The 12,592-nt window shown below is 44.8% G+C and overlaps 1 protein-coding gene across 2 annotated transcripts in view; it reads right to left on the bottom strand.

Annotated features, from left to right (window-relative positions):
- The window catches only part of abat (4-aminobutyrate aminotransferase), a 276,368-nt gene that overhangs the window by 78,969 nt on the left and 184,807 nt on the right, over window positions 1–12,592 (bottom strand). The gene's annotated exons all lie outside the window — the stretch shown is intronic.

Below are 12,592 nucleotides of genomic sequence, written 5' to 3'. Positions count from 1 at the left end.
GACTCACAACCCTCTGAGTAAAGAAATCTCTCCTCATTTCAGTCCTAAATGCTGACCCCTTATCCTGAGACCATGACCCCTAGTTCTAGACTCTCCAGCTGAGGAAACAGCCTCTCAGCATTTACCCTGTCAAGCCCTCTAAGATATGCTTCCTGACGTGTGCTCCTCAAAACTGAGCAGTTTTCCAGTTGGGGTCTGACCATGGCTCTATTGAACTGAAGCATAACTTCCTCCCCATTGTATTTCAGCCCACTTGAGATAAATATCAACATTACACAGAATTTACAGCAGAGTAACAGGCCACATGGCTCAATAGATCTATGCTCCACACAAACCTCCTGTCACTGCTCTTCATTTCACTCTATGAATGTACCCTTCAATTCCTTTCTCCCTCATGTACATGTAGCTTCCTCTTAAATGCATCTATGCTATTTGCCTCAAGCACTCCTAGTAGCACGCTTCACATTCTCACCACTCTGAGTAAAGAATTCCATTAGCGTTTTTGATTGCTTTTTCAATCTGTATATTAGCTTTTAATGATACACTGATTTATGTTTCTTGGGTCCTATGTGCCTGACCTCACATTTGCCCACATTGGACTCCATTTGTCATAGTTTTGCCCAGTCACTTAATCTGTCTATGCCCCTTTCCAGCTTCCTGCTATCAGCTACACTATTTACTATCCCTCCAAACTCAGCTGGTTAGTGGCAGTCTGAGAGCAAATATTTTGTCTATAGCTCATTTCACGCGATGATATAACATTCCATTTCAGTAGAAGGAATTATTAGCAATTCAGTAAAATTTACAGGTCCTATAATCACCACGTATTTACAATCTGAATTTCACTCTGGTTTGGAGAAAACTTTTGGATAAGAAGGATATCATTTCAATCCCCACTGATTTGTCAGTGCATCAATATGACAGAAAACTATGATATCAGCTTGATAGTGGAAGCAATAACCCCTCTGTATTAGATGGTTGTAAGTGCAAGCTCTGCTCTAGGACTTGAGCACATAATCTAGGCTGACACTTCAATGCAATACTGAGAGACACTTTTCAGATAAGGTCTGACGTCTGTAAGATCTCATTTGAAGATGAGAAAGTAGTTTTTCTGGTGTCCCGGTCAACATTAATCCCCCAGCCAGCACACCACCAAAAACAGTTTAATTGGTCATTTTTCTCATTACTATTGTGTTCAAATTTTATGCCACGTTTCCCTTCATAATAATAATGATTACACTTCAAATGTAACAAATTGATGTGAATGCTTTGAGACGTCCTAAGGTAAGGACAGGATAATAATATATAACGTCAAGGGTTTTCTTTCTCGCCCCAGCAAAAAGCATCACCCTGGTTGGGGGTCAACCTCCAGCCTCTCAATCTGGCGAGTTATATCAGATGCCTGTTTGCTGGCCCACTGCTAGCCTGACAAATTTAAATGAGGCCGGGGATTCAAAATAGTCTCTTCACCACCGGAATAGGCAGACGACAGCATGCTCTGTTGGTCAGTCATCCAAAGTCAAAATCAACCCCAATGACAGTACATATGTCTTCCTTTTATGATTATAGAACATACCACTTGAATAGATGGTACCTTTGTAAAGTTACAGAATAGGACATACATTTCTTTATTACTAAAATGTGCAAATAAAAACTGTTCAAATCCTTATAATTTTCCTTTGAAATCTGGCATCACTGTTACAACACACCTGATGTCTCACACTTTCCATTTTTAGACATAGACTTCCTCCTTATTCATTCTTCACTTTCTACTGACAACAATTTTCAAAATAGGAGAAAGAAATTACAATTGGAAATAACACTCTTTATACAATGTAACTGAAGATAATGGGCTAAATTTCTGTAACCTCTGGGATCACTTTTTCTATTTCCAGGGACAGAAAATTCCAACGTTACAAATAACGTGATCTAAAGCCTTAAGCAAGATGTGATATGAATCACCAAATAAGGTAAAGCTAAGGTAAAAAAATGCCAGCTAAGGCCTGCAAATGCAGACCTTCCTGTGATGAATCCAATCTGCATACCTATTGAAAATAAAGCATATGCATCTGACAACAGAAAGATGATATCTCACCATAAAAAACGTTAGTGTCCTTTCCACGAATCGTATTGACTGAATGATAGCTTTCTTATTTGTGAAAGAATGCTTCGAATTCATCGATACTAGTGAGACTCAATCTATTTTACACAATATTATCATCCCCAGAATCTTTGGTGGCCTTTGACAAAGTGTGTGGGTGGGTGATTGGATTTTAGATTTATTTTAGTGTTTACTGGCAGCTCAGTGATCAGTGAAATTGCTGTGTACTCACACAGAATGAGAAGTTTATAACGATGGGCTGCATTTTCGTTCCGGGTCTTGACCCCACTCTATGACAGCGTTACTGAGGTGACGCTATTTTTAAATGCAAAGGGCCTAATTAACCAGGGGGCGAGAGTGGCATCAGGACTGGCATGGAGGCGGGACTGGGTAAAGCAGGGCCCTTTGAAAAGGTGAGTGGCAGCCATGGCTGGGCTTGTCGTTCATTGAAGAAATAGAGCAGCAGGGGACCTCCACAGAAAGGGATGGAATGGGCAAACGTTCATACACGGCCCCACAACTCTCAGATGCCTCCCTTGAGGCATTAATGGAGGCTGTCAGTGAGAGGAGAGACATCTTCTTCCCACCATCTGGGAGAAAGAAACTGCCGAAGGATACAAAAAAGGCACAGAAGGAGGTGGCGAGTTAGGCCACTGGAAGGGGAGTGACCCAAAGGATGTGGGTCCAATGCCGCAAGTGATTCAACAACCTCATAAGTTCTGGAAAGGTGAGTGGTAAGTGGCACCTGGATGACAGGTGACCAGCTCTGTATGCAGTAGAATGCAGCAGGACTTGACTCACAGAATGTCTACAGGTGTCCCTAACATTGTCAGATCAAGTGGCCAGTTCTATCACTTGCGACAGCAGCCAACCTCACATATGGGCTGATATTCAGAAGGGAACATCACTGAGGAGGGTGGCAGTTCATGTGTATGTCATGCTGGAATTGGTGAAGGTGGGCTTCCAACTCATGAATCTTTCTCTCCCCATCCTTCAGGAAAAGAGAGACCACAATGGCCGTGAAATGGCCAGAAAGAGTGATGGGGTGCCCGAGCTGCATAGTCTCATGTCAATGGAGGAGGCAGCACTGGATATTGCCAGGGTGCCGCTGCGCCAGTCCACGGATGATGGGGATAAGGGAGGTCGAGATCTAAAGTGTCACTTGATAGCTCCATCTTGGTGTGAAAGGCATGGAGGAGACTCTTTGACTGATGTCTTCTATGGGGCTGCTTGTGCTGGGGGCACAGGATGAGCATGCCGAGTTCTCATAGCCACCTTTTAGTGTCTTCCAAAGGGCCAATGACAGAGGCGGAGTGCAGTACTGAAAGACACATGTTACCACCATCCTTGGCAGTGAGAGAACTACCAGAGCTATCACTATCACATCATTCTTCAGCAATTTCCACCAGCACAGACATATTCACATTGGTCGGGCCACAAACTAGCTTAAAACAGGGAGCACTGGATGAACCTCAGATCATGTGTGAGCAGAAGGAGAAGCGTGAGGTAGAGTCAGCTGTGGGCAGTCCTCCTCAGAGGACGGAGGATAGACATAGCGATGCTCTGCTAGGGAAAGATGCTGGGCCTCGGGTGGCACAAATAAGGAAGTTCTTCCTTGAGAATCAGAGGCAGTTAAGTTCCTGTCTGTCAGAGATCCCTGAGCCCTTGAGGAGCCATAGTCAGGCAATGGAGGAGTCCATGAAGTGCATTTGCTCTACCATGACACAGGGTTTTCAGCACATGAGCTCCTCCATTGAGAGATTGGGCAACCTCTTGGAGAGCCATATGCAGCGCCACTGAGTGGATGCAGGAGCATCTCCAAGATCAGGAGAGAAGCCAGGGGCATCTCAGCTGGAGAAGACCCTAGGGAACAGGCTGCCTCCACCTCATCCACCTTGCGGGAGCACCCTATAGAAGTGGTAGGGTAAGAAAGGCATCACGTCGTTAATTTCACTTAAGGGTCACCTAGGTGCTGTTTTGTATGCTCTTTTGTTTTCTATTCAATATCAATTGTTTATGTTATCAGTCTGATATGTGAATTATTGATGCTTCATGTCAAGAGAGGGATGACGTTTTGTTGTGTTGGGGGAGGTGAGGGGAGGGTGCTGCAGTGCCCTCGGTTTGCAGCATTTCCACGTTCTGTAATGTTGAAGACTGTTGGCGGTGGAAACCTCATAACCTCATTTGCCAGGTTTATGGCTGGGAATTGGACTTCATCATGATGGGTCATTGCGGTATGATTGCGCGCTATGCTGGAAGGTGAGTTATGGGGTCATCTGTCATTAACAGTTCAAAGGTGCTTTTAGTGAAAATCTATTGAATCAGCATAGCTCGCCATTCATCCTGAGGTCTGGAATGGCATCAGTGGTCATCCTCCAATGCTTGGGCGCTAGCCACCACGGGAGTGATCTTTTTCTCCTTTTCTTCCTCCTCCCAGTCCTCCTTTGAGGTAGAGTGGCATACCAGCTCCTCCTCTTCATCCATCTCCAGGCCTCTTTGCATTGTCATGTGTGCAAGGTGCAGCAGGCGACCACAATATGAGACACTCTGGCTGGCTCATACTGGAGGGCACCACCTGACCGGTCAAGGCAATGGAACAGCATGTTCAAGAGGTCTGTTCCATACAGGTCGGTGTTGGTAGCTGGCTCCGATTGTAGCGCCTCTCTCCATCTGTGTCTGGGTAGCGGACGGGTGTCAGGAGCCTTCTCTGTTGGGGATAACCCTTAGCTCCCAGCAGCCACCCACGGAGTCTGGATGTGGGGCCTGAAGGGGTGCGGCCCCTGGGACTCTCGCAGGATAAAGGAGTCATGGAAATGGCCTGGGAACTGAGCAGAGACCTGGAAAATTTGCTTTCTGTGGTCACAGACTAGCTGCACATTCAATAATTGGTGGCCTTTTCTGTTCAGGAATCTGAGTGGCCGATCTGTTGACGTCTTGATGCCTATGGGGATGCAACTGATGAACCACTGGACCTGAGGAAATCCACTGATGGCAGCAAATCCCAATGTACTCCATGCCTGTGCAGGCTCATTTGTGTCAAAGTGGATGTAGTCCCTTGTGTTTCGGAATATAGCATCCATGACCTGCCTGACAACGTGATGAGCTGCTGACTATGTGATGCCACCTAGGTCTGCAGCTGATCCCTGAAATGCCCCAGTTGCATAAAAATTCAATGCCACGGTGACTTTGACGACTATAGGTAAGGGTCTGCCATGGGGGCCACAAGGCCATTGTGAACCACAGCACAAATGTCTGAGACTTTCTGCCTGGATAGGCATAGCCTCCTCTGACACTGGCGCTCTGTCATTTGCAGGTAGCTGATTCTTGGGCAGCCTTGGTTAGCGCCGCCTCGTTCTTGCAGCCTCCCACAGTGCTCCTCTGTCGAGTGTTTGGCGAGCTCCGTGGTGAGTTCTGGTTGAGCACTTGAGCCATATGCAATCTGACCTGAACTCCATCACTGTTGCCATGGGCTCCATGCAGCAGAGTCTAAGAGTCTAAGCGAGAGGGGACGAGGAACCTGCACTTCCCTCCAGGTGCTCCTTCCCCTCAGGGAGACAGGCAGGTGCCATTGTGCACACAGATGGATGGGGAGCGTGTGCCAGCTTCCCCAGGGCCTTCCTCTCAGGACACTTCCAGGATAAGCGACATCTCGTCCTCCACCTCGACAGTGACCCCCTTACCTCCAGCAGGTGAGCACACAGGGGATACTCGAGCACCATAGCTTCAGATCCCCAGTAGGACGGAACCATCAAGGCCCTGTTCCTCTTGAGAACACCCGCTACGGTCATCCACAGCAATGGGGCAGCGCACTGAGCAGACTGCCTCCACCTCAGCTGCTAATGTCGGGGTAGCACCGAGACGTAGTGGGAGAAAAAGGAAATTGAAACAGTTTCGATCACGAAGGTGGCATAGGTGATGTACAAATTGTCACGATTGCAAAGATGTATTAAAACATTTATATTTCTTGCAAAACCTGATCCACTCTTGGTAATGTTTTGCTTGGTTACTGATGGATACAAAGACGTTTTTTGCTACGTCTATGGCAGGAACACAATGATGCTTGCAAAGCATCTCAGGAAATGTCCAGTGTCCATATCGCATTGGAATTTTAGCCTTCATTCTTCAATGATGGCTGCTTTCCTATCGATGATTAATAACTTTTTCCAATACTGTCCTGCCTTGCTTTTGTTTTCTACGGTCATAACTTAATGCTGCTTGCAGTGGTGTCTAGTCACATTCATCAGTGCTCATGGATGATTTCAAATGCCAATCGCATGAAAGTGCAGCCATGCTTTGTTAAGATTGCAGGGATGAATAAGACTTCATGCAAAAGGGAGTTTCTGTGGGGAATTGTTATGTTGCTCCTCCCAACATTCCTTGATGATGTGGCTTATTGTTGGCTGAAACGTGCATAAATGAGGTCCTCCCTGATGTCCCTTCCATGTCTCTCCATGGTCGTCATATCGATGACAGCATCGTTGTCACTGTTGTCCTCCTCCTCAACCTCTTCATAGTCATCCTCATCTGAGGAGGACTGGTGTTCCTCCTGTTCCTCCACCTGCAGAATGTTGCCGTGTCTAATTGCAAGGTTGTGCAAGGCACAGCAGACAATGATTATTCATGACACCCTCTGTGGCGCTTACTGAAGATCCCTCCAGACAGCTTAAGGCAACGGAATCGCATTTTCAGCATGCCAATGATGTGCTCAATGGTGGCTCTGGTGAATGTGTGAGTGACATTGTACCTCTCTTCAGCAGCACTTTGGGGATGACATACTGGTGTCATCAACCATGCATAAAGGGGTTAACCCTTGTCACCCAAGATCCAGCTGTCAACTTCGGCCGGTTCGTCGAAAACTGCTGGCAGCTGGGAGTTCCTCAAAATGAAGGAGTCATGACAGCTCCTGGGAAACATGTGCAAACCATGCATGGTTCTTCTCCTGTGGTCACAAACCAGTTGCACGTTTAAAGAGTGGAAATGTTTGCAACGAACAAATTCAGCAGGCTGGTCCCAGGGAACTCTAATGGCCACGAGTACAGTTGATCATCCCTTGCATTCTAGGGAAACCAGCAATAGCGCCAAAGGCCGCAGACCTTGCTGCCTAGCTGTTTTCGTCTACAGGTAAGTAGATGACATCAGTAGCACGTCAAAAAAGGGCACTGGTTACCTCTTTGATGCACCTGTGGGTTGCAGCCTGCGTGATACCACATATGTCACCAGTTGATCCCTGGTAGCAAAGAAATTGAGTAATAGTACCCTGGTACCCTTGAGGGTAAGTGGCATGGAGTTCCCAACGAAAACAAGCGCGTGCTGAAGGATCGTACACATTTCTGTTGCCATTGCAAGTCACATCCTCATGCTTCTCTGCATTGTCTCTCTGACATCTGAAGGTAATGTGTCCTTGTCCCGAGGATGCAATGAAACAACAGCGCCCGTCGTCGATAATGCCTTTTCTGGATGGCTTCATTCTGAGCAGCCTCACCCTCTTGTGCTGCCTGCTGCTCCTGTTGAGGCATCACCCATTATCGCCAAGACCCCTCCTCAGTCTCTCCCTCTGCAATTGTTCATGTGTTAGAGGACAAATTGCATGTATGAGACTCATGCCTTTGCAACTTTTCAGTTGTTGAGATGAAAATAATGTAGTAAAATCATCCTTCTACTGGCATTCAGCAGAACCATGAAAGTCATGAGCAGATCACTGTTATGTGCCTTTCATTTGTATGCAGCAGGAGACCTCCCCCACCATCATTTGTCTCTGCCCAATCGACTTGCATTCCTTGATTGGACATGTGGTTTTCATTCTTCTTCCAGAAAATGTTGCATCTGCGATAGCAGGCAAGTTTGCCCACCTTTGAAACTTCTCCTGTCACCTTCCAGCCTGCACTCATCACCTTGACCCACCCAACTTAACCTTCACCCTTTCCCGTTACCATAGAACCTCACCCCAATTACCATGGACCGGCTCATCATCAATTTATACATGCCATCCCTCCCACCCCTGTCTCTACTCCCGTCACCATTCAACTGCCAGCTCTCACCCTTGAACCTCCAAGAATCCGCCTTGATATAGTTACAGATTCCCAATCCCCTCCCTATGATGACCTTGAATACCCAGTCCTATGTCTCGACCTTCCCCTCTACCATATACAATTGCCCCCTGTGACTGTGACAGTACTTTCGGCCGGCCAGTACCCTGACATGCACACACAGGACTCAGACGTCGACAGTGATCCTCCCTCTTTTCAGGCCTCTCATGACCATCGTTTTCTGACAGCAACACCTCAACCCAGCACCCCCTGTAACCGCACACAGCTAGCCTCATCGTCAAAATCAGCAACTACACACCCTGGACGCTGCCCTCCTCCCTCCCCTGTTCCTCCATGCAGCCGAGACCTCACCCTGTACTCCCCAACTACCCTCCCTTGCTCCTCCATGTACTCGAGACCCCATCCTATCCTCCCCTCCTCCTTTCCCTCCTCCTCCATGCACCTGAGACCCCACCCTGTCCTCCCCGACTACCCTCCACTGCTCCTCCGTGTAGTCCATGTCCATGCCTTCTCCACCATTGTCTGAGATGATTCACCCTTGCTGGTGCCGAGCCTGGAGGCAAACATCCACTCCAATAGCCGGTGTTCGTATAGCCGCTCAGTTAAAGAGAGAAGAGCACAGTCCTGAGACTCAACTGCACTAATTCGACTGTTGAAACATTTGTGAACTGGGTGGCATGGGAATATCATTTGCCGTTCACTTAATCTGGTGAGTAGGACTAAATCGTATCTATGCATAGGTAATGAGTATTCATGTTATTTAAACGAATGCAAAGCTGCAATCCGCCACCGCCCAGGGGGATCCCCAGAATGCGGCAAACCCGCCGCCAACTTAATTCCTCTCAAATATTCTGCCGTTGGGAATCCGAAGAAAAAACCTCCCACCTAATTATATCACCCCGCAGGCCACCAAATCAGCCACGATGGACTGCACAGAATTCCCCCCACTGTGTTCAGAGTTTTGCAAGTACATGCTGGTTGAGTACGGTCAGTACTCTGCCTATTGCGAACAACCGAAGGGACGTACTGTTTGATACAATCCGCCAGGCGTTAGAACGTAATGCCTACATACCCGACACTTTGGCTTGATGGCAGCATCCTGTTAGTGGAAGATACCACTCGTGTTGCTATTGCACAGTTACAGCTTGAAACGGCAAGATGTGTAGGACGAAAAGCTTCAACTTTTTTAAGCAATACTCATATTCTGTACTACTAAATGACTATTTTAACTATAAGCTATATCTGTGGGAGAACAAATGGTACAGTAAATTGTTCTATTTAATTTTATGTTGGATTTAGATATGTATGGTGGTAGTTACTCCAGAACAGAGAGATTTGAATATGAAATACGATGAAGCAGAATAGCTTCTAAATGACTAAATCCTGAACTGTATACAATGCAAGTTGAAATATACAACAGATTGTTGTATCACCTATCAATAGGCCTGCCCTGCTGTTCCATTTTAGAGCTGAATACGTCTCATTTAATCTGTTTTCCTTTCTGTAGTCCAGCATAATGTTAGCCACTGATCTCTTCTGTTTTTTACTGGCGCAGTGTACCATGTGATTTCTCACTGAGTCACCATGCCCTAGTGATTTTATTCTTATTGATAATGCCCACTCTTTCACTGGTGACGTTCTCTGTTTAATGGTCCACCAAAAAGGATCTACTATGCTCTAAATACTGAAATCATTCCCTGCTGATTGAAATTACATAACAAAGAGGAAGTATCACTCAAAAGATTCAGATGGTCTAAATTCTGGAAGAACACTGTAAATTGCTGTAAATCTTGTCATTTACTTTTTTAAAAAAACGCATGAATTTGATAAAAGCAAAATACTGCAGATGCTGGAAATCTGAAATAAAAACAAGAAATGCTGGAAATACTCAGCAGGTCTGGCAGCATCTGTGCAGAGAGAAGCAGAGTTATCGTTTCAGGTCAGAGACCCTTCGAAGGGTGCACATCCTACCAAAAATCATGTGCGTAATAATTAGATGCAAGAATTCTAAGCTGATTTTCCCCTCTCAGCATTGTAGTGCTCTAACCAACTCTTGCCTCATGTTAACGCAGCTATCAGCTAACACAGCACTGACCAGGAAACAATGCTGGTTCTTGGCTCAATAGCACATTACACATTGCATTTACCCACTGGGCCAGAGGCGGGAATTTTTGAGCGCAGATTTTTTTTTAAAAACAGGTAACAAGGTGACAGTGTTTGGTCAATTTGCTCTAAAGTTAGTGTATGCTGCTTATGCATTTCAATGACCCCATCCAGATAAGAAATGGAAATCCTGACAAACTAAAATGGGCAATTTTATGCAGAACCACTTTACATGGTCACAGCAAACATCTGGATCTGTTGTCACATATTCAATAGTTCTATGTGCAAGACTCCAAACAAGCAATCCACAAACATTACATTTTATTCAAAGATTTAGATTTCTCAAATTATTAGGATTGAAAAGATTAAGCTTGATTTTTAGCTTGTCATCTTGGAGCAAAGAAATTCTTATTTTTAGTTGATCCAGCTGTCTGCATTTTTTTTTAGAAAAAGGCTAATTTCAATTATTTTTAAGAATTCCGCCAGATCCATTAGGCGTTGAAGCTCTCCGATTATGTTCAAACACTTGCTGTACACTCTGCATTTTCCTGCAGTTTCTGGGTGATTACCTGATTTATTTTGCACTATATGGCAGTGAATATAATGGAGAACAACGAGCTAGTTATAAAATTTTTTGAGCCAAAGTTAGCATACAGCCAGGCTCGAGTTTCCAGATCAAAAGAGACATCACTGGAGTTTTCAACCAGCCTGCTTTTAAAATGCTGGCGATCCATCAAGGTTGTGAATCATAGTACCTTTGGACAATTCTTGCTTCTTTCTTGTATTCTAGAAGGATTCCACGTAAAGTGGCTCATGCTGCATTCTGGGCAGTGCATAAAGGAATTCCCCATTCCACACTCAATTTGAGTGTGTAATGATAATTTTTCAAAATAGTCTCATTTTGGAGGAAAGGAGATAGCGATGGCATTTGTTATAGTGAAGTTTTGCTTTTAAAAGCTGAACTTATTAGTTATTACATTTCTTTGCGAAAGAATGCCAGATTGGCTAACACTCATGTTTTTGAATAGTTACAGATTAATGTATTTGTAGTATAATGTAATATTGGGTTGTTACTGGGTAGAATATGTAAACAGAACGTGAGCATCATCCCAGGAGGTGACATAATGTAATCTGTACAGAAAATTTGTGGAAGAGTTGTAGTGGAAACCTTAGATGCAAGATGTGTGTAGATAAACAGCTGTTACTTTAACCCTCAGACACATTTATATATTCTATACCAAGTCAATAGTTACCAGAATGTTACAGTATTGTTTAGGATGTCAAAACGTAAATTAAACAAATGAGCCCTTATGAGATTCAAAAGATCACTGGGCCAGAATAAAGACAATGTAATTTAGTGTTACAATTCCTTTGATGTAACGAATATTAATGTTCCCTGTCTCTCACGGGCAGTGTGAAATACTGATCTGAAAACGGATTTTCTTTCCAAAAGATGGACGTATTAGTACGGGAATAAGAAAAACCCCATGTTAACATTTACATTCAATTTAATCAAAAGATTTTGAATAGCTTTTACCAAGCGCTAAGAAGGTTGAAAGAAATGGTCATTATGACGATTCACATATTTATCTGTAGGATTCCCAAAAAGATTCCTGGTGTCAAGAATAGGGTTGACAACTCTGGTCGGAAATATTTCAGTAGGTTGCATCACATGATTTCCCACAGCCGGTGATTAGTCATTACCAGATATTTGCCAGTTAAGGCTTGTTACAAAAATATTTAATTGTTCTGTTTTTTGATCCTTCCTCACTAGTAATTACTGCACCAACCAAGAGCAGAGCTAGAAATACACTGTATAATTGCTGGGGTGGGGAAGGGAGGGCTGTGCCATGCTGTAATGGACATTCAGTGACATTCAATGAGTCTTTCTCAGGTCTGTGGAGGGTGCAGAGATCCACAGCGAGAGCGGCAGAGAAAACTCCCTGCCAATAAAACCGCTTGGCTCATCAACTAAACTTTGTTTCGTGACTGCACGCACAGAATCCTGCCTGCTTTGGGGAGAGCACCCGCATAAAGACTGTAGGGGTTTGTAGGTGGCCAATGGTCTGTGTGACCATCAAAAAGAGAACTCAATTTTAATATTAATTAAGCTCATGATTTGGCTGGGCCAACAATTTTAACTAGATTGTACAGTGTGGAGATGAAGGACAAAGAAATGGGAAAGAAATGAAAAACACCTCAGCCCTGGGCCCTGGAACTGATTATGGCTGCCTTCTATATCAGTATAATCTGCAGCCTAATTTTAACAGACTCCTCCTGAGGTGCAGCATGCAGATTATCAGAAAATCTTCAGCATAGCTTACAGCTGTGTCTGGAGATT

The sequence above is a fragment of the Heterodontus francisci genome, chromosome 24, assembly GCF_036365525.1.
Source record: "Heterodontus francisci isolate sHetFra1 chromosome 24, sHetFra1.hap1, whole genome shotgun sequence".
Classification (NCBI taxonomy): Eukaryota; Metazoa; Chordata; class Chondrichthyes; order Heterodontiformes; family Heterodontidae; genus Heterodontus; species Heterodontus francisci.
The sequence above is the reverse complement of the archived record's forward strand: the minus strand, read 5'-3'. Positions and strand labels throughout refer to the sequence as shown.